The following is a 24,291-nucleotide window of genomic DNA, read 5'->3' as shown; positions in this document are numbered from 1 at the left end:
TGAAATTTCATAACCGGAAGAAATCTTAATAATCCACTAACGATCCACTGTCTCACGGGAGTTTTCTGTGTAAGTGATGAAATCACATCACAAAGATATTTAAGGGGTTGAGGGGGGGGGGGCTAGTCGGACTTTCAGAGCTTAATACTCCATCTAAATGCTGATTCTTTCAAAGGTTCATTATTTGTTATAATTGTGCTCTTAAATTGTACTTAGAGGGAGGTTGGAAGGTACCCAACCTCCGAGATAGCAAGCGCCGGCACGTTTGTTACTCCATTTTATGTAGTCTACAATGAAGTAGAGTGCGGAGGAAGACGCCAGTTTCATGGAGACTAATCACTTTACCAACAAATTTGCCCGCTTCCCAACTTGCCGTTCCAAAATTGCACTCGTTCCACAAAGCAATTGTATAATGCGAAAACGGAGCGATAAAGCAAAACGTAAGTAAATTTGTAGTATCGAAGTGCTATGTGCGGAATACAAAGAGATCCACCTCTGAAAGAAATAGAACGTTGCGTCGAATTGCGTGTAATAACGGAAAGTAAAGCACACATCTTTTCTCTCGCAACGAATAAGGTCTAAAAACAAAAAAAAAAGGAAAGCGTTCACGAAGATCGACCGGCGCGTTTACGGCCATTCTAAATCACTAATCAAATAGCTTCTTTGAAAAAAAAGGAGTACGCTTTATACAGCTTTCCAACAAAGAGCGCGTCGTTCTCGCAAACACTCGGTCCGGAGTCTCTTCTAAATAAACGATTCCAATCGAACGGTCGGCATTGCCGTTTAAAAGTCCCCGGCAAACATCGTGGCGAATGCAACGACGCGTGAATGTGAACACACATATCGAATAATAGCAATGTAATCATCGTCCAGAAAGCACTACTCTCCACTTTCGTTTCCCCTTTAAAGTCTGCGAGAACTAACGAAAGTTACGTTGGATAATTCAAGCAATTGCTCTAGGAATATTGTAAAGATTTTCTAATTCAGAAGACGCTCAAACTATTATTTTATTCAGTGCCGCTTTACTATACATTTGAGGTTTATTAAATTGAAGAAGCATTGTTGAGAACTTTTTACAGTATGACATGGCCATTTTAATATTAGAAGATCAATCAGAATGATTAGTTTATAATTAGTTTATATTTATTAAAATCAATGCATTTTCTTAGATTTTCTGTGATTTTTGTCACAATATCTAAATTTATTAAATCGATCGATTTACTTTCTATTTTTTATTAAGTTATATCTCTAATACAAGATAGAGTGGTTTAATTTAATTAATAAGTGCATATAAGACTTATTTGGAAAAAAATTTATAATATATAATTATATGTAACTATACGAAATTATATAAAAATAAAATTATATAAAATTACGTTTAATCTGTTATGTATAATTATATAATGTGTAATGTTTACGGGTAGTCACAAATACGTGGTCGTCCTATGCGATTTGCGATTCCTAGGCACTCTCGCGATCGTCGAATGTGATCGACGATCCTCTCACGCGAGGCGCACGAGTTCGTTCATCGAGATCTATTTCGCGACGCTTCCATCTCGTCCTCATCCTCCCCGACGTCCATCGAGTCATAGCTTTTCCGTCCACGACGTAGGACCTGCAATACATATATGTATCAGGCACACGGGAATAAATCAAGAGGCATAAAACACGTGTGACCGAACGCGATCGAGCGGCCTCATTCGCGAGAAACGAGGGTAGCCCGATGCTCAACCTTGTGAACCGCGCGGTCTGGTTACACGCGAGCTGGTTGCGGACTGCGACCGAGCAATTAGGCGAGATTCGCTACAGCCTTAACATAGTTTTTATTCTTTTTTTTTTTTAATCCCGCCTGCAATCCGCGTTGCATTAATTTGTATATCTATTAGTCATCCGCGCTGCCTGATCATAGATCGATGATAGCTCTCGAATCTACATAGGTGGATCGCGGCAGATCTGCTCCTTTCGCAGACGCTATGCATCGCAAAACGCATGCCACCGCGAAGCTTGATTTATCGCATGGGCAATATTGGCCGCATCGCGTTCGCCGACAGCGCGGAAATGTATAATACATCGGAGAAGGAACGACCGTTTGTTCTCCGATGGACAACGTTACAAAGCATGGCGAACATCGATAAATGGGCAATGATACATCGAGAAAACAATGAGTATTTATACGACAATGATGGTGATTCATTTAAAGGGGAAGCGAGAAGAGAAAGAGAGAAAAAGAGAGAGATTATATCCGGACTCATACGTTTGGAAAGTATTCACACGTTGTTTTACATATCGTCTTTAAAATTTCCATGGCGTAATGCACCATTATGCATCTATGTTTACATTCGCGGCCGTGAAGTAATAAAAGCAGGGCGCAAGTAGAGTGTGCCCGCGCTTCCAAGACTGATCGATATGTCAGAGGCCGTGACACCCTCGCGAAGAAGTATGAGCCTCTTTTCCTCTTCACAGGGTCATGCGAAAAGTACGTCAATCCGCATATACATCAGAACATGTCGGCGCAGCAGCGATATTTAAGTAAACGGATATTTTGCGATTGTAGCACGCTAACCAGTTGGCCGAACAGTTTATGTTCCAATCTGATCTTATTCTATAATTGCTTCTTATTATTAGGACATAAAATTAGACGTAGAGAGGATTAATTGAACGAGACCTAATTAACCATATCATAATTAATTATTGAAACAATTTGCACGATCTAATACATATAATTCATTCGATCGAAATATTCCTTACTATTTCCTCATTATTGAAAAGAAATTTAAATAATTAAACATCTCCTAATTAATATTATGGTAAACGATCGATAACATTTTACAAAATTTAAGTTACAATTAAATAATTATTATCTTTTAGAAATCCCAGATAAGTATTAAATAAATTGCATAGTTTAGTTAAATTTTTGATTTAAATTTAAAAAATCAGGTTATTCAATATATTGTTTTAAATACAAAATTCAATATAAAAATATATTATAAGGTTAATAAATTTCCAGAGACCTGGATTTTGAAGGTCATAGAAATTGTATTAAAACTTTAATCGCTTGTTTTTGCACGTGAGGTATTAATCGATGGTTCAATCTAGTTTACATGGCCTTCCTTCATTCTAAGATAGATTACAATCAGAATAGTCTTTGTACCGATCTCACGCGAAACAAAGATTTTAAAACGGAAACTTCGTAACTTTGTTGTTCTTTCTCGAATGACGCTGTGTAGATTTACACGAGACATAGCACAAATAACGAAAGTTATTTTTCTTCGGAATACAGGATAATAACTTGCACGATTGTTTGTGATACAACAGATTGCGTACACATTGCGCAATAAAAATGTTAACAGCCTTATATTCGATACTGATTCATTTATTATCGAGTCTTCAATTCTAATCTCTAGAAATATGCTATTAAAGCATACGACACAACGATTATAAAACGATCGAATACGGAAACGTGTAATGGTATTCCTAATATAAAACACTAGAAAGAATATAAATGAACGAATGAATTATACAATATATCTTACATACATATTTTTCGTCTACTCTTAGAATTGCCGTTGAAAAGATCGTAACTCTCTTATGGTAAAATATATATCATTCGCCAAAGTGACGTAAAGAAAGAAACTTCTGCAATGTCACAGTTGGCCTTCTCGAACCTGGACATTCTTTATTCGAGGCCGTTCTACAGCCCTATAAAGTCCGCAAAGGCAACGGGAGATGAACTAAACTCGCGGATATTTCTTGTAAGTGATATGTACAAAAGGGGAGTAAGCCGCGAGTAAACGCGCGCGCACGAGCTGGTAAAGGGTACTTGGTCGTTTTAGGATCCATTAAATACCGCAAGCAGGCCGTAAACGTAAAACAGCCCTTTCCAGTCGCAAACGGAGGAGGGTGAAGGAATATACTACGGTTTCTTCAATGCGGTAACGTCCTTTGGGAGCCGAGATAAGGTTTAGGTTCGCTCGACCAAATGTTGTCATATCGACATTGGAAAGGTACTTTCCTCTCTGCACCCCGGTCAAAGATATTGAGCAACAATAGGACGGTCCTGCTTATCGCCCCTCTCTCGACGTCATGCGAAGAATCGCTGTCTCGAGGAGCTATCCTGCTAGTTTGCGGCGCGTCATAAACATCAGCAAGTCAATCCAAGGCATCGTCAGGAGACATCGTCAATAGACTGTAGCTCGCATTCACTCCTCTGGCCGCGAAATAGAATCGATGAATAATGTTACAAGTCAGATTTTGCACGATATTCGAATATCCATTTTGCATGGCAATGTCCATTTTTTAAATAACATAAATTTTATATCGACCATTTTTTCCATACATAGAAAGAACAGTTTTTTTTTTTAATTTAGGTGGATCGAGATCTGAAAATAATTTTGTTGGACCATTAAAATAATTGTAAAGAAAGTTCAAGCATGATGAGCATGCTGCAAAAAGTTTCAACATTCTAGCAATTGGCTTGAGCATCCTACATAATTATTTTGATGGTCTAACAAAATTATTTTTGGATCTGCATTCAGTTAAATTTTTAAATATTTTTGAAAAATCATTATTTGAGAAATTTTTGAAAAATTATATTGAGGAACAACACGACGGAAAACTTACTTGCGGAAATTAATCTTGCATGAGTAAACAATGGAGAAAATTTAAAATTAATAACATTATATTATCTTGCAGCGAATTTTCTATGCTTAATTAAATTTATGTAACTACAGAAACAATTGCAATATAGACATATACAAATAATCCAATCAATTATTTTCTATCAAATTGAAATTTTACAAATTAAATAATTGTTTTAAAATATAAAAGATTTAATAAAATCAATGTGCATCAACATGTATTGCAATATAAAAGAATGTATAAGTTTGACTTAATTATGAAAAAGTTATCAAATGTAGATAACAGTTCTTAAGCTAAACTATGTTACTAGTTTTAACATTTCACTGCTACGACGTTTCTTTTAACCTGTAATAGAAAGTGAGTTAAAGTCATGTTCCGATGGGCGCAAAAGTAGAACGAATTAATTGTTTTTTTTTGTCATACTATAGACACGCAACCGAAAGACTGATGCTTTTAATGAATAAATGAGTCTCTTTGTTCCCTCTTTTATAATTACATACATGGCATATGAACGAAGTATGAAATGAATCAGCGGGCCACGAATAAAACGCGTTTGACGTATTATCAAGAGCTTAATCACGTTATTAAATGAATCAACTATGCATACGTACATCATAGACACAAATTGATTCTTGCGTTTCAAGCTATAATCTCCGGATTTCCTGAAGTCAAAAATCCATAATTTATTATTATGGATTTATGGAATAATAATCGTTGTACATTTATCACGTATTTTACATTTGCTACAAACAATTAACATCAATTATAATCCTTTAATTAACGATTGTCATAATTATCAGATAATTGTCATTAGTGCGCGTTTTAAAGAAAGATCAGGCGTACAACGGTACAAGAATAAAAATATTATTAAGCGGAAAATATTAAAAAGCTTGTGAGGTCAATTTTAACAAACCGTGTTGACCGTGTAGAAACACGGACGCGAATATAAAATTATGCCTTCACTATTTTTGAAAAATTTATTCCCAAAATAAACGAGGAAAAAATATATCGCTAAAATTGTAATAATTCCGGCAATGGCTTCTTAACGGGTTAACAAAAAGACTTGTGAGTGTATTTTTACGATGTACCGAAAATGTTTCATCAACGCGCACGTTCGCTTCGATCTCAACGAGAGTTAACTTTAACCCCGTCGCACGATAATGCATCGAATGACGTCACCCCAGCAATTCTATCCATGATACAGAACACATAGAAATATTCCACAGTACCGTGTGAATAAATTCAACACGAGATCGTACCGGATACATCACTATTGGTTTCTACCACCGTGATCTAACAATATCGCGACACTGCCAGGCACACCGGTTTAACTACGTACAAGTTCCAATTTCAGGGGTGAGAGAGCACCGCAATGCGACACTCACGTGCTTGTCTTTAACCGGCGCGGCGCGCCGCACGCACCACGTCGTCGTGAGAAAACGACGATTCCAAAGGAGAAAAATAGAAAATTATTTTCCCTGCTCCACGCCTTTCTAAATACATCTATCTTCTGTTCCTTTCTTTTAAGTTTCAGAAAGAGTTTACGGTCTTATAGAAGAAATGTAATTTTGTTTCTTACAATACAATGCGCCTCAAAAAGTCTAATGACGATAGGGCAACGTTTCTCCACAGTAAATTTCTGCACAATTCTTCGTTAAAAAATAAATTAAAACCGAACTAAGAAAGATAAGAGAAAAATTAAACGGAATTCCCTAAATAGAAAATTATTTAACAACATTGTGACACAAGACGACAGAAAACTGAATTCTTATTAACCAAGCGTTGTTTCAGAATTCAACAAGAAATTATTCTATTGTTGCATAAATCTTGTGGCGTATACGTAAGCTTTCATTTACATCAATTAAACTTTTTTGGAAATATGCGATGTTAAAGTTATCGAAAAATTTTTATAAGCAGCACCATAAGTATAAAAGTTTTATTAAGAATGTTTCGGCTCTACCATACCTAAAAGCTAAAAAGTTATCTAAATTTAAAAACTGCAGGTGCTTTTTAGATTTATTCCTTTTTTTTCTAATTAACAACAAAAGCTTTAAGTCGTGAGTACTCAAATTTTGACACTGAAACTAGTTGCAAAGAACAAAACTATGAATAATTTGACTTATGCAGCAATGATCATATTTTGCTGCAGTTTTAAGTACATAATTTTTAAAGGAGTAAGTGAAGCCAAACAAATTTTTGCACGAATATTTATTAGAATTTTATTAGTAAAAATTTTACTATGTAAAAAATTTGATTTAATCAGTGATACTACTTTCGTATCACATATGCAAATAAGTACTACAAAGTGACTTTTTACATAAGAACAAACAGAAAATAAAATAATTTTTTTAACAAATAAAAGGATTGTGCTAAATTTTTTACAGCTATTCAAAAGTAATAATAGAACAATCATACAAGAAATTTATATATTTTTTGGTAATGCTATGAAATGTGACATATACATCCATAAAGAACAAGTGCGTCGGATATCAGCGAGAAATGTGGGAGAATAATAGGCTAATCAAACTTCTCGATTCCCTTAATCAACTCATTAAAGTTACGTTCAATGATCCGTTTCCGTCCCTCGAAATTCATGTAGCATGGAACCAAATATACATCGCCACTGAGAGCACGCATTGAAAGAGAAGGAGAGAGAGAGAGAGAGAGAGAGAGAAGAGAGGGATGTAGAAGAAGAGAGAGATGGAGCAACTAATAAATTATTAATATAAGTTTCCGATCGCCGCGAGATATGAGACACTACGCACGCCAATAAAGCTATCGCGGAATTGCGGTACGTTGACATTTACATCGAATATCCATTTCCGCTCTCATTGTTGTGTCCATTCGAGTGAAAACGGCTAGCGGGTGTACACCCGCGCTAATTTGATGACAGCACCGTGAACTTTATTTCCATCGGCCGCGCGTTAGTCGCGAATATATACGGAAAAACCAGCGCCATTAATATGCAGCGCTATGTGGAAACGTTATCTCTCGGTGATTTTCCCGGCCATTGTGTATCGCGACTTCAATTTCCATTTCTTCCGCATAATAGAAAGCAACTTCTCATTGTTACACTCTGGAAGCAGTAGACAATAGACCCTTATAAAACAACATATCCATCCTGATGAGTCATAACATTCTCGTAAAAAAATCTGTAATTCATTTTCTGATTACGGTCAAACTAAAAAAAGAGAGAGAGAGAGAAACGATTGTGCAAACTCGCTCTCTATATTTCAAAAATCTAAATAAAGGCCATTTCAAAGATAACAATATTCGCTGAAGCCTAATTGTGTTGATGAACTAATTAAAGAGTTTTCTACAAAATTTAAAAAAGTCTACTTTTTAAAAATCTGGGTTATGAGGCCAAATCATTTCCTATCAGATTCAAAAGAAAAACAAAAAATATAAATTTAAATAGGTAATAAATATAAAATTGTATCAATAACCAAACAAACTCAGAAATTTATTTTTCTTCTTTTTAATGAGTCCTCTCATAATATTAATCAAAGCCTAAAACTTTATTCTTATATCTATTATATATATGTCCGGAGAAAAATTTATACAACCATATTTATACAATGAACGGTTCGAAGATGAAAATTTTACTTTTTAGGCTTGTTCAATTTTTGTAGGAAACTCTTCAATTACAAGGCTAACGCATTTATTACTTTTTATTGTGAGGAGAAGATTGTAATTCTCTCCTTTACTTCCTTTATTAACGGTTATAGCACGTTACAAGGACAGGCATGAGCTACGATATCTTCCAACAAAGTAAGTCATTTCCTTCGACTTAAAAAAAGGGGAAGTAAATGCGGTTCCTTTAAACGCCCCTCACGCGTGTGTCATAAATAATGCAGGTAGCAGGTCGTACGAGCAGTACTGCGCGAATATTAAAGAATTCCCAGGAATTCTCGATGAGGAAAAGACGCCCCTTTTCCACCCTCCAAGAACGAATTCACAACTCCAATCCTCTCTGAAAATACAGGACGTCTCTGAGTAAGGGAATGTTTATAAAAACGCATAAAGGATCCAATTTTACGCGCATAATAGTTTTAAAGAACTATGTCAGAGAAAGACTCACAGAAACAAGACGCTTTATACGTATCTATGGCACAGCTCGTTCTCTTTGCATCCATTTTGCGTCGTGATCGACCGATATACTTCGTTGCACGCACCTTTTGTTTCATGCTCTGCTGTCGCATCATTCTGTCTCTTTTCTACTCCCTTAATGGGATATCCTGACTCTCTCGAGTGTCAGGATCTCCGTGCGGCGCGGCGCTTTCCTCTCGTTCGCCAAGCGCAGCAAGTACGTATGTCGAGTATCGAATAGAAGAAAATTGCCGGCGAATTCTGCATGGCTTTTGCGGGATTTGTTTGCCGTAACAAAGCCGCGCGCGCAGCCCTGACACGTTAATTGTTCGTTGCACTGTCGTACGCCCGCGTTTGATTTATTTCGTCGACACGCGCGACACACGCTCGCCTCTGCGTGTGTGCCCTCGCGAGGCAGTCCATCGGCATGCAAATCTTTCGCAGACGAATTACTTTTGCTACAAGTGCAACTAGCGGTGATAAATTATTGGACAAAATGCAATCTATCCGGCATTTGAATCTCAGTTTGGACTTAAGTAATCAGCACAGGGGAATAACGTTTAGTGTAGATCTTAATTTTACAAGTTCAAATATAAAATTTGATAATGTCAAATTTCTTTAGATTCGAATCTCTGTAAGAATGATTTTAATTTTATATTATATATTTCACAAAATTATAAATATTAAAAAAAGATGGTTGACAGTGTCTTAAGTGCAAGTCAATTTTTTAATTTGTTTGTAGTTAATTCAATTGATAAATTTAATTTTTACGACTACTTTTAGATTTTTTAATAATATTGTTACTCTTTTATTTATAACTTATAAATGCATGTACTAAATTTGAATATGAAGTAATATTACTTAGGAAGAATAATATATTCTATATTTCTCAGGCAATTTTTCATTAAACCTTTATTAACAAGATGGCAGCACAACTTAAGATAAGTTCCGTGAACTTGGGATAAGTTTCGTGTGAAATAGCTCAGACAATACAAATATGAAATTATAAATTCAACTCCTCAACAAAACTACTTGACAAGATACACACATCATAAAAAAACTAATCATTTAAATTATTCATTAAATATTTGTACACTTGTATATTTCTGATATATAGAGAAAAAATGTTTTTAGTTTTTTTTTAAATCTGTTAAATCACGAAGATTTATATTGAAAATATTTCAATCTTGCATTGTATAAATATAATCAATACAATATCGCTTTGACAGGAAAGAAACGATTTCCGTACATTCGAATGGCTGTTTGCGCATCATTAAGCTGTTTCCATATCGTGTAACATGATAGCGGTGCCATAGTGATGAAGCAACCACATAGCTGTGCTCGAGTTACTGTCCAATTTCATTGCAGGTCAAATGTCCCTATTATTTACTATATGATATGTTCACGCAACATGCGTGAATACATGCTTTGAACAATGCATGTATGTATATACATATGCTATTCGAACTTGTGTTAGCATTTATTTATAACAGATTTTCCAAATATTTCTACAATTTGATGTTATTTTCATAAATATTAAAGTAAAATATAAAATGTACATGTAAACTAGTTTGTATGTACGATAAACTTAACTTTGATAAATCGTACAAATACAAAGACACAAAATGAAAAAGGAAGAAAAGGAAATAAAAACTTTTAAAAATTTGATTTCACCGATTACATATTTTAGATATTAATAATTGAAATAGTGAAGACTCGCAACGCTGTTAGGCCGAGAGATGCTGCTTCATCAAAAAAATATTAATAAAATGTAAATTGATTATCGGAAATATACGGCTTTTCAGCAAACATAGAATTTCATTTTCATCCGCTGTAAAAATATATTAACACATGCACGGTATAATACAGAGTGCATTTAAAATTAGACAATTATAATATGGACTTGTAGAAAGTAATAATAATTAATAATCATTTTACGCGCTCGGAATTTAACGTACATTGCACGACATTACGCAATTCCTTTCATGTTCAAACACAACGTTATATTGACAGAACTGTCGTTTACAGTATGCATTCCACACGTATCGCATTAAATAACTTGATACCATAATCGTTGATGTAATATTATATCCAGTGGCACGTACTCACGCATTAATCATTGAACCGATTCTTGCTATTATTAAATTATTTAATTCCATGAATGTGCGTAATCATGAAAATTAAATTTTACCGTTACACGCACAATAATTTTATCTAGATATGTATATCGATGGAATCAAATTGTCATTAATTAGTGGAGAGTTCAATGAAATTGTGTGTCGTTTTTACTATAGCAGTAGTTTAAAGATTACTATTGCGGCCGTTGCCGCAATCCATTTTTCATTTACGATAATTTGCGCTCATTTCTAAATGATAACGCCAATACCTTATGACAGGTACGTAAGTGGCAGTTACTTGAAAAATTTCCTGTTCTCGTTTTCTCTTTTCTCTCCCTTCGGAATTCACGATTAATAAACGTGATAAAGAACATCAAACAAATTGCACGTTAGAAAATATGGCTTCCCCCTTTTTTCTAAAAAAATGCGAAAATACCCTTATGATAATTGCATGATTGCGTGCGAACTCCGTCAGGCCGACTTCAAAGACCCAAGCTGAAATAATCGAAAGGCGTGTGCGAAAGATAACGGAACAGAAAAATATTTGGTTAAGCCGGATAGATGACAGTGTATGTATGCGTGTAAATTTTTAGTACGGCAACAAAGTCCAGTCGAGATTATAAAAGTGCTATAAATGAACGAAGCGATGTACTATCGGCTGAGGTTGTCCCATAAATCCGGTTATACAAGAATTTAACAAGGGCATCTAACTTTCACACCAAAAGTTCGCAACAAAATTCAATCATCAACGCGCTGGAAGATTCCGCGAGTCTTCTTGCAGGATCATCACTGTCAAGAAAATACGCGAAAGCAATCTCACTTACACAGATCTCTTCGCAGATTATAAATCCGTTCAATCCAACTCGAACAAGTTCCCGACACAGATCAAATCTACACTTCATGGCAATTTAGAATCTCTTCCATCATGGGAATATAATAAGCTTAGGGAAAATTCTGACAAGGAGTGCTGCAAAATATGTCAGTTAACGCATAAATTTCCATTTTTGAAAGTCCTGAAAAATATATATAGTTCAAAGAGTCGCAGTCAGAGAAAACTCGATATTTTCTCATAAATTGTTTCTTTTTCTTCTAAATATAGAAACATTAGAACAAGAGAATTTCTTCTTTTTACATTAACTTTTGTATCAAATTTCACCTGTTTCTGAAATCTAAATTCTACACTAAGAAAAAAAGTTAAATATTCAAAAATAAATGTCATTTGTGACGTCGTCTTCGATATTTACTGGTTATAAAAAGAATATATATTTTTATGAAATATATTCCATTTTTCTTATTAGATAGTTTACTTGCTATAAATAATTTTATATTTAAATATAGAGTTTTATTTCAATAAGACGAACATTATATTCCACAAATAAATTAAAAAAATTTTTGGTGTAGTAAGTTTAAGCTGTTAAATTATTTAAGCGTATCTCTCATTTTATCCTGTAATCCATAGTCGCTATTATCATCTTCATGAAATTATCACATGAAGTACATCGGAATTGTTTGATTCCTAATATATTTTGGATTCTTCTTACAAAATTAATGTATTGCGCAGTTTCTAAAATAAAACGGCAAATATAGAATGATAAATTTGGTACACGGAGGGTTCAATCACATGGAGTATAATCTTTGATTCGTTAGAGCAATACTTTCGTAAAAATATATGGATATTTCCAACCGTAACAACGGTTTGTGGTCGAATGAATATCGCTATCAATTTCACGAAGCGTGTGTTAGTAATTACCATCTACATTTTCGTACGAATCGATTTATACGTTTAGATGTATATACAGGAATTGTAGATTATATATATATATATATATATATATATATATATATATATATATATGTATATAAAATATATATGTGTACCAAAATAACTGAAGTAATTACCTTCAAGCTAAAATAACATCGCTTCGTCTATCATACTCCCAGTGAAAAATGGCACTGCAACACGCACGTTGCACACGGTGGCATCACGGTATACAGGGATTCCAAAATCGCACCGATATTTGTAAGCGTCAAATTGCAATAAATCCTTTATGTTTTGTATTTTAGAATCGTTTAAAAATTCAATTAATAATTTTTATTGTCTTGCACGTCCCAGGATTAGATTTATGATTGTCTCAATAACGGCAATTTTATATACTCTTTAAAAATGAATATATATATATATGAAAAAAACTAAACTGTTGTAAACATCGCTTTTTTATAATTTTTAAATGTAAAACTAGTAAAATTTACAGTATATATATATGCAACAGTAGTTTATAACAGTAGTTTTTTTCATATTTCACGTGTCACATGCGTTTTATTAAATTATTGTTATTATATATTAAAAAATCACTAACGTTCTAAATGCTAAACAAGAATTGAAAATGGCTATCGCAATCAGTTTTAATTCAATCAAGAGTTAATAATATCGATAAATTCGAGAGTATTGAAACGTTGAAATTTTATGCCTCGTATTTCTTTATAAGCGCCATTTCCACTGCACGCCATTCCATTTTATTACTCTTCCATATCTATAAAATTGCTCTTGTATTAAACGGCAACATAGAGTACGGCAACGTGATCGCTCAAGGTTTAAATAGGATTGCAAAGAGATTTGGGCGTTTTTTTTTAACGTTTATGAATATATATTACAACGGCGAATACAGAACGCTACAGTCACACGTGTCGCTTCTACGATAAGGGTTCCGAACCTCCACGATTTTGCATAATTCTGTTAAGCAAATGACCAGAATAATAACTCGCCGCAAGGCATATGTGACATTCATGCTGTGCTCCGAGCAAGTGCTGAACGAAATTTAGTTTCGTAGTTTACACGGCGATAGTGGAATATTTATACGAGTGCACCGGATGAACGCGCTTTTAACTTTCCACTGTGTGGTGTCCCACGATAAGACTTCTTCGCACAGATTGATAACTAAATTTATAATTTCACCCCGTAACACAATAGTCTTTGTAGCGGATATACGATACATATTCTCACGATGATGGTCCAATGAGAAATAAATGTGAGAAATGCTAAGACCAGATGAAAATGTGATCATTATTGACGGCAGAAACAATACAGCGTATTATTATAGTATCGACCCTCGGCACCGGAAGAGAATCGGCAAATGCTACAAACTGTTTCAAACATTCAATTTATCGGCTCGAGTATTGGTCAGCTGTAAATAACGTGCTTGTTCGATTTATATACTGATGGTCCGTAAAAAATGCGTATTAGCTGCACTTAATGGATGATAATAGAATTGTAATTCATTGCTGCAAAATCAAGATTTATTCACTGTTGCAAATTAGTAACACGAACGATGTTACATTAGTTCTCTTCCTGTCTTTTATATATAATATCTACATATACATTATTTACTTTTCGTTTTGTTTAAAATTATATAAAACTTCTAAAATTTTATAATTATCCAAAAGTTATATTACAACTCAACACTTATTACTTAACACCTATTACTCAATAACTTACACTTATTTGTATAAATTATATTTTTTTACTTTCTTTTTTATTCTTTTTTATGTCACCTGTTACATACATATATTAATTGTAATTAATTTTAATTACAATTAAAAAATTTTAAATTTCTATTTCAAATTTCAAATTACATTTAATTACCATAAACGTAACCAGAAGCTACGCTATATATCAATTACAATTTAATCTGTACTAATCTTTGATAAAACAATTTAATATGTACCCCCGAAAAAGGTTTTTGAATATAAATCACATATAACTTTTCTCATGTAAAATCAAAATTGCAAAATATATCCGCTGCATCCGGTTTAACAGAGAAACATTTATATGTCCATTTTTTTCAACTTGTAATTCATTTACTAACCGGGACACAACGTCGAAACACTAGAAAATATACATTTCGACAGATAGATTAAGTCAACGGTACAGAGTCATCAATATGAATTTGAAACTATTGCTCGCAATATAAAGGCTCGGAAGAGGACCGGCGCGCGCGACGGCGCGGCGCATCCTCCACTTCTGAAATTAAACTACGTTCCCAGGCTTTCTAGCAGTGCCCAGCTCAATAACGCGCTTTCGCCGTTCACCGCGACTGTGCTCCTTTCAAAGAGCTCTTTGAAGCGCTCGCACTTTAACGAGCATGAGGTCTGTCATCCTGCAAAATCGAGCCGATACGCATCATTCATTCTACCGTAATCCGTCTCCGTGAGTTCTGGAAGTTCCTCCGGTTTCTCCCTCGTACATCAACATTCGGAACTTACAGGCTCGTTTAAGTGCGCGATGATTCGGAGCCTGGTTATGCAACCAGATCTGAAACTACGTTCGCGTCCCGCGCGTTTCTATTCGAAACGAGAAAGATATCATTCCCATTTCGAGTTCCCGATAATTCCTCCGGCGATTATCCTCTTTGAAGTGATACTGGCGAGCGCTCGTAGTTTAACGAGTAGAAATCGGAATCGTTCGACCATATACCGGCACAAAATTTACCTCACCGCTAAATTCGCACGAAGATAGTCGATTCGAAAATTTCAAGTTTAAATGACTGCGAGTTTCATTTAAGAAGCGATCTGCGGTGCTAGCGTAGACAGATAGTTGAATATGCTCATATTATTTTGGTTGAACTCACATTAAATTAAACCTCTATTAAATATCTAAAGATACAGGTAATGTAATGCGATTTACGGCAATATTTAATATATAATATTGTATAAAATAATACAAAATAGATTGCATTAAAAAAAATAAGTAACAAATACAAGCTTATAGACTTTCTAGTTTTATATTAGCATATAAATTACATAATTAAATTAAATTAAAAACGGAGAAACAAAAAGATTTTCAAGGAAATTTAAAATAACGATGTGACAAATGCAGACGTTTGTGTGAAATACTATTTGAGATATATCATTTAATATACTTTTGCCGCAAAGTACAATAATAGAATTAATAATATTAAATAATAAAAATTAATTGTATTATTTTGTAAATAATGAGTGTACGTGCATAATTTACTAAAATTAATGCTAAAGAAAAGTTTAACTCTGAAAATTGTTATTTCTGGTATGCACTTGTAAGTTTTTATATAACATATATATCTAATTTAGCTTGGTCGGAGTTAAATAAAATTGTTTGCATGTAGCGTTTTTGTTTCTTTCTGTAGAACACACTTTCCTGATGTTATTTCAACTCCCTTCGTTATTTTTATCTTTGCTTGCTACGGCACACGAGAATTTTCTTTGGTCTGAAAAATAAATCTTTTTACTCCCAACACGAGACATGAAATTAATTAATATCGTTGTGTTCTGCTTTCCCTTGATTGCTGCAGCAAGGAATTGACATCGTTTCGGAGATAATCCGCGTGACGTTTCGTTTGAGCGCACGCAGATATGTCGCCAGATAGAGAGCTACAAATTGTACAACATAATCAACCTCCTATTAATCCTTGGACCATTTGCCCGTATGAACTAATGACAGACCTAGAATTGCCTTTGCGCATGTACGTTGTTCAGTGTTCCTTCTCCCTAATAAATCAATGGCCACGATACGCTTTGTCGTTAATTAGAGCATTTGTAATCAAACCTGCCTTGCCATGTAAGCACTAATAATCTTCCGTTTGTAATTTGCATATCGCGTGTCATCCAAGCATCTACACAAATATACTTCAAAGTGACTTATCCGATATGAAACGTTACGTTAAAAGTCCAGAATAAAAAATAGCGTAGGAATAAGAGTTTATTTAAATTAGGATGCTTGACAAATCTTCAATGTTTACACGAATGGCAATAGAAAAGCGTTATGAATAAAAATATAACTAATTATTTTGAAAACTAAAAGTGTTCAAAAGATAAACTATAAAGTTTTTGCGGTAAGCGTGTTACCGCAAGCTCGAAATTCAGATTATAGGTTTACTCTGACGGATATTTTACAGTGAAACGAAGTGGAGCGGTAGTCTCGCGAAGAGAAACGCGACGCCTTTCGAGCTTCTCCGTGAGAGAATCCAATACTATTTCGCGAAATGCGTGCCCATCCGAGCGTTACTTCCTGGCTGCTCGCACTTTAATGAGAGAATCCACCCAGCTTAGCGTCTACGCAGTAGACACGTGATGCAGATACGCGTCGGTGCTTGGCCCACATGTCGAGGTCGGGACGCTCATTATTACAGACCTTTATGTTACGCTGCCGCTGTTGCGCGGTAAGTCTGTCTATAATATTTCGTTGCTAAGTGCAACGTGGATACGTATCATCGTCCCGCGTTTAATTCGTCCCGTAAAGTCAGATCCAGACTAAGCAAACGAGTGCTGCTGGTAATGCCGTTCGCACTCGTTGAAACAATTCACTCATCCGCGTTTGCCTCCGCTCCGAATTTGGGGCAGCTTTACGCATCCGTGCAAGCAACGCGCGTAAAGCTGCCCCGAATAATAATTAAATTAATTAAGCCGCTTTCGGGGTATCGTAAAATCTCCTCTTACAACGCGACAAAATTGTCATCCGTTCTATTAAACGTCTATTTAAGGGAAACGCTTTCATGTAACTTCAATAGTATTGACCAAGAGTCCTTCGGTCTGTAGATTAACGACGAAGAGGGAGAATGAGAGAGAGAGCGAGAAGCGCGATAACTGGCTATACTAATGAAAAGCGGGAGAATATATTATCGCTGCAACGGCACGTCTACCCCTTCCCCCTTGTTCGAGAAGACGTCGCGAGAACGGGAGGCGAAGTGTCGCGAATCGAACGATAATTCATTTTATAATTAATACCACGGCGAAACTTAATTAAGGCGCACCGGAGGTGTTTAGAGTTGGCGCGGCGCGGCGTGGATTTTTACGATACAAAGTTCATTGCGTCGGAATCGCGGAATTGCTGTTCGCGCTGCTCATAATTATATCACTGACGATAGCCTTCAATCGTTTTAGAATTTAGCAATATGATTGCGCAAACAAAATTAATTAGCAATTAAAATTGCTACCTTGTTAAGTAAATAAGAAATTAAACAGAACTGTGCACACTCGATGCGTTTGTTTCTTATAAAAAATGTTACAAAACCCGCAGTGAGATATTAAAATCTTTAATGACAGCTTAAAGGCGACAGAAGGAGAATCTAATGAAAATAGATAGTATCATTTAAAAAAAGTGTTTAATTTTAAGATATTAATATGTTATATTTCCATCTTCGTTCTTTTACTACTTAAAAATGTTTTAGCTTTAAATATTATTCATATTTAAAACATTAAAACTGAAATCTTTAACAGCTCTAAATACTGCTTAAAACTGAAACATGTATTTAAAAAACGAATAGAAATAAAATATCTAATAGCTTAAAATTAAACACTTCTTCCTTGAATGGCAGTAAAAATAGATTGTGCCAAAATGCTTTAGATAAAGTATACCGTAACCTACTGATACTCGAATCACTCATGTTTCACTCCTCTTCCGGAGTGGCCCGCAACCGTCAAATCGAATTATCGCAACCGAATATTACTACTGTCCCTTGTTACAATTGACCTTAAGCTCCTTTGCGCTTCTAGACGTATTCGCACCGAAAATGCACAGAACCGCAAAGCGTTAATGCACAAACGCTTATGTTTCTACGAGCAGCGCGTTTCCGCGAACGTACATGCGCTGTCAAAATACCAAGCATATGCAAAGCGTCGCAAAGCAGAGAATATAACGGAGATGCCGGGAGACTATACATCCTGGGAAATAGCGGAGACCGCAACCTTTGGCACGTCGTATAATGGGAATGTGTTGTTACTTAAATAAATAAGACGAAACTTTCTCAGAAATGTCCTTCGAAATATACGCTTGTAATAAACACGGAAAGAAAGATCTCTAAAGGCTTTAATTAGAATAATCAGCATCTCTTCAGATATATATTCGATGACGAAATTATATACGATATATACAGAAGTTGCCTGGATCTTCCCTAAATCGTATCAGAGGAGTAAATGACACGCGATATTTTATTCATGGCCACGGTAAAGCGATCAGAGAAATTGGAGATACCGATCGCAAGCTGCGTCTGGCGTGACAACCGGTTGACGCGAGATGGAGGGATGTATGAAAATTCAATTCACAGGAAACGGGGAGAGATGCTCGCTCGCATCGGCTTGCCGTTGCCGTTGCCGCTACTGCTACTGCTGCTGCTGCTGCTGCTGCTGTTGCTTGTGAACGGCATGTACGTAAATGCGGCTTGCACGTGCGAACTACGTAAATATATACGATACTTGCTGTACGTGCGATATCGGGAGACTGGTGCGCGATACTGCTTCTCCCTGTGATCCTGTATCACGTAGCCGCGCCAGATTTTCCTATGGAAGCGTACTTTTTCCGCGCGAGCATAAGCACCCAGTCGCTCACGTGTAGAATTTCCACACGACTTTCCTAGTTGACAGGCTATCAGCGGTTCGTCATTACCGCTATCAGTTTTCCATCCTTACCTGATATGTCGATGGAGGATCAAAAAATAGGCTATCCTCAGAAATCTCAACTACATGCGCTTGAACGGATTTAAAAGCGATTTTACTTAAAGCGACACTTGATAGCAACTGACGGAAGACAGTTTATGATATCGTCAATTTTCTCTTAGCGATGTCGTTTCGAGTAAATTACGTATTTTACAACTCCTACAGAAATGTATGAAAAATGTCTAAAAATAATTAAGTTGAACCATTAAAAGAATTATATTCTACGTTTAAGTTGGTTGCTAGAATACGTAAACTTTTAGCAAAAATATTATCACGCTTGTGTGAGCATCCTACATAATTATTTTAATGATCCAACGTAAAATTATTTTCTGATCTGAATCTGGCTAAATTAAAAATTTTTTTTTAAATTGTAGTAAAATTGTTTTTTTCCGTATTTAAAAATTAACTTGCGAATTTTATGCGGAATTCAACGACAATACGTACGTACAGCAAGATCGGTGCGCATTTCACTAATTACAAAACTTTGCGTGACTGTTACGTATGTACTTTCCAAACTAAACCTAATTATTTACAAGCCATAGCAATTCGCTGCACTCGTTTCCTCCGCTGCATTCGCGGTCCACGTTGTTTCTTCTTCTCGGCCGTTATCGGCCTGCGACCGACCGAATTCGGATTATTGCGAAGCGCGAGAATGGACCGCGGCAGCTCGCAACTCGACTTTTTCGCAACTCGGAAACCCGGCGCCCAGCTGCACCGGCCAAATTGAGTTCATTCTTTTCAAAGGTGTACCGCAAATTGAACGGCGCTCTAATGATTTTCCGTTTTCCCTGCGCGGTGTTTATGGTGTATTTATGGATCGTACGTGCTTTCCTGCAGCCGACAGTATATCCGTGTGTGCAACATATATACGTTGTCGTAAACTGCGCGGAGAGGGGGGGGGGAGTTTCGATTATTTTCCTATCCATACTCTCTCGGCCATGGTGTATGAGACGGAGGTGTTGTCGACTGTGGTACGGAATAAAGCAGCGGCAGTGATAAACGAGGTCGATAAACAGGAGGGACAAGCGTGGAAGGAAACTAAACTTCCGACGACGAACTTTATTAGCCTTGCGGGACTGAATTATTAATATCGCGCCGCTAAAAAGAAAGCCAACTTACCACTCGACCGCATGAAAGTGTTTAAGGAGACCGCTAACGATAATTAAAGGTAATAACAAAAGCCATGAATAAACCACGAGCGCGCAGCTTGATCGTACCGAGCTGTGTGATAATAAATCATAAAACAGATAATTTTATAATGATTAAACGTCGAATATTGATTTTTCATACATGAGTGACGCTTTATTAAAATTGACTTATTACCTCGCGCTACTCTCGTTAATTATTTGCTCGAGCTTTTTTTCGCTTCGTGCATTCGACCTTATTATCGAATCGATTCTGCAACGGAAAAAATTACCAGCTCGGATTAGCGAGAACGTCGTGTGACGAGATTATAATAGATTGTCGCACAGATTAATCGAGTTATTTAAGGAACAAATGTGATCTCCGGTGTTCAAATAGCTCAGCTCCCAAAGCTCGCGTACGATGAAACGTGAACGTGTACGTTACTCAATAAAAATCGATCTCGCGTTACGTGCGAACTGACATTAACATATCGTTAAATCAAAATGTCACGTAGTTGCACGAAGTCGCGTTTAAAAATTCGAAGGAGTAGCTTTCTCTGAAACTAAAAAACCCGCGGTGTGACACGATGTAAAAAAGAAATACATACGTAAGGTTGTGAGATTTAAAAGAGAGCGAGGATTTTCGTATACTCTTGCGTTTGAAATGCGTGTCGAGAAGAAGGCAAACAAGTCGAAACGAAAAGAGCGAGTTCGCTGGATTCCGAATAAATATGTTCAAACTATTAATATATTAATTTATTGTATTTTAATACGAGTGTATTGCACCTACCGCGAATTAATATTTCGTCGGCGATCGCTCAACTACTCTGCAACTCCATACTTATTCGATTATTTCCCCAAAAGTAACGTGATCGGATGTCCTCGAATCCTATACGTGCAATTTCGAGTGCGAGCGGGGGAAGTGTATCTTTTCCAACGTCTTTTCGCTGTACACATACGGTGATCCTCCGTACGGCATGGTTTATAGCAATAAACTGCTTCTAAGTTGCAACACGTAAGCCGATCCCGCCTTCGAGAGACGTTGCGCGTACGTGTGCGCGTACACATGGATTCGCGTGTGCGCGTGTCTGCGGTAGCTCCGAACGTGACTCGTTGCCCGCAAAAGGGATTGACGATGAATGGAAGGAAGTGACACGTCGAGTAGGATTGGGAGAAGCTTAGCGAGGAAGGAGCGATAGAGAAGAGAGGAAGAAAGTTTCCTTCGAAAACGCTTTGCTGCTGCATATTTCAGAGGCGACTCAGTCGCGTATATCTGTTTCTATTCTCGTTGCGACCGAATTAGATATTGTATACTATAGATACTGTATAGATCGCTTGCGCATATTTCTCTCACACGACGCGACTAAGTGTCGTTACATTCTCTGTTTCGCCGAATATTATTTTAAGTGCTTTTAGGTTTCGGAATGCCTTTCAAAGATTTCTTTGCAGATAAACTATTGTATAAAGTTAAAGCAAATCACGAGCGTTTTTGTGATCGACATCGGGCCAAATAAGTAAATTCCTTCTTAAATGGCTCATAAGACATTCGCCTGCGGCGGATCGAGTACACGAGGGGGATGAAAAGCCGCCACGCTTGTCTTCCAACTCTGCTCCCCCCCCTCTCTCTCTCTCTCTCTCTCTCTCTCTCTCTCTCTCTCTCTCTCGCTCTCTCCCTCACTCCTCTTTTGCAACAGGGGACAGCCAAAGCGCGATTATCCGACCGCGAAATTGTTCTGAACGCCACTTCCTAGCTCCCTTCCGGGGCCCCCTTCCCACCATTTTACTCGCTCGCCCCGTCTATATCGTTTCTATCACCCATCTACCAGCGGCATCAAACCACCCTTATACTACTCGTCGTCGAACCCTCCCTTCTGTTCCAACCAAATTGTTGTTCAACCATCCCGTGGAATATAGTACCTACAGTTGCGACAGAGCGAATCGCGCGACTAAACGCAACGGCTGGAGTACGCGCGTAAGGGTTGAAAGAGGCTTGTGCGAAAGAGAAAGGGAGAGCGAGCGACTGGTTGCAGAGGAGTGGCGAATACCTCCGCGGAACAGCACAAAGCATCGCAAACAATGCCTGAGGATTTAGACAGTTGGCGCGATCAAAATGGCCAGGCGAGCCAACGTTGCATCCACCCACCACGTTTCGCTCTCCTGCGTATGCATGCAACACGCTTTTGGTTTTATGGACGCGAGTGGGCGGAAAAGCGATCTTCTAAAAAACAAAAAGAAGAGGAAAAGAGAAGAATAAAATGAAACGCGCGTAACACGCTGGAAGAAAAATTGTTCACGTGGCCAACCAGCAGACAGGGTCGCGATGAGGATGGCGACCGTCATGCAGTTGCAGCTGCGTCACCGCCGATGAGTCGACTCCTATTTTGCTTTTTCCGGGACCTCTCCATCGTTTCTATCCAACGACTTTTAATCATCGTACGCGCGCGAAATTAAATTCTCTAAATTGGATAAGAAATGTCTATTCAATGGCTATTCGATAACGTGAAATTTTAATACTAATCACTTTTATCTTTGTTTTCAAAAACTTTGCGCGATTACTATATTGAATACGCAGAGAGAAAATCATTTTTTATTTTCCTCGGTTTTACGTACACATTTACGATTTGACGTATACATTTGACGATAAATTCATAAAATTACATAAAACTTTCACCGTATCAAAAAGTTCATAAGTTATAAAAATGCATGCATCGGAGAAATGTGCGACATTATTAAAAGCAGTCTGGTTTTTTTCGCAAATTAACTGGCTGGATTTTACAAAGCTTATACATTTTGCTCAGCATTTATATCAATTTAAAGTATAATACAATACGAAAATCTTTTATTACATCTCAGGAAATTGAATTGGTGTTTTTAAGCGGGTTAGCTGTTACAAATTAATCTCGTATCGCAAGACAAATCGTGGTGATAATAGCGTGAATCAAACACGCGAATGTCTAGTAACTTTTTATGTAACGTGACTTTAGATGCTCACTCCCGTTAGAAAAAACGCATTGCAAATGTTCTTCACACTTGTTATACTATTTATCACGCATGAGAATTTGGTGTTAGCATTAAATCGCAGACGTGTCTATCTTTGTAAGGTTATTCGACAGAGCATTTTGACCTATATTGACCTTTCCATTATACACAACAAAATTAAATAGTTTCATTTCTCAAATAATATGTAAAATATACATTTAAAAAATATATATTTTTGGGAATTTTTCTTTGTTTTAAATAAATTACGAAAAGATTGTGGAATATATTTACAAAATTTTACTAAAAAGAAAGTAAATAAAATATTATAGGAAGCATACTAGTATCTTGTGCCAAATATACGCGTGGTATGAAACTGAGACCGCCCCGTGTATCTACACAATTCGATCAGCGAATATTCAAAATTATTGAATTTCAGAAATGGCCGAATCGATTGGGTTTTCATTAGACCGATAACTTTGATTTTATATTTAAAGAAAATTATTTTTGATCTATGCGCTTTATAAATAAAAATATCATATAATGTAAAATTTAATCTGGAAAATATTTTATTAAGAAATATCGTCAACGTTGTCTTCTTGTTTTTTTCTAGTACATATACGTTTGTCCTTCTCTAAGAAATATATAATTACTATTTTATAATGATTATCATTTTTAACGTGCATAACGTTCATAACAGCACTCTACCGTAAAGACTTCTGACAAGTCTAACTTTGACAGATTTTTTACAGATTTTAAATACTAAAGATTAATATTCATTAAAGGAACATTATAAATACAATGTTATGAGATATAATATAGTGTATTACCGTCTTTATTAAAGGTAAGATTCATAATGTATAAAATAGTATGTTTAAACCGTA

The 24,291-nt window shown here is 36.2% G+C and overlaps 1 long non-coding RNA gene across 2 annotated transcripts; it reads right to left on the bottom strand.

Moving 5' to 3' along the window:
* Nucleotides 1-640: 640 nt before the first annotated feature.
* On the bottom strand, nucleotides 641-22,263 carry LOC120359807. 2 transcript variants are annotated; one of them, XR_005576594.1, is made up of 2 exons: nucleotides 21,222-22,263; nucleotides 641-1,615 (listed from the first exon to the last, which is right to left on the bottom strand). It is a non-coding gene; the product is annotated as an uncharacterized LOC120359807 (long non-coding RNA). The 2 variants fall into 2 exon arrangements; XR_005576595.1 differs by lacking the exon at nucleotides 21,222-22,263 and adding an exon at nucleotides 5,250-5,951.
* Between the last annotated feature and the right edge of the window lie 2,028 nt (nucleotides 22,264-24,291).

This window comes from Solenopsis invicta, chromosome 16 (assembly GCF_016802725.1).
Source record: "Solenopsis invicta isolate M01_SB chromosome 16, UNIL_Sinv_3.0, whole genome shotgun sequence".
NCBI classification, from domain to species: Eukaryota; Metazoa; Arthropoda; class Insecta; order Hymenoptera; family Formicidae; genus Solenopsis; species Solenopsis invicta.
Note: the sequence above shows the minus strand (reverse complement) of the source record. Positions and strands in the feature narration are given on the sequence as shown.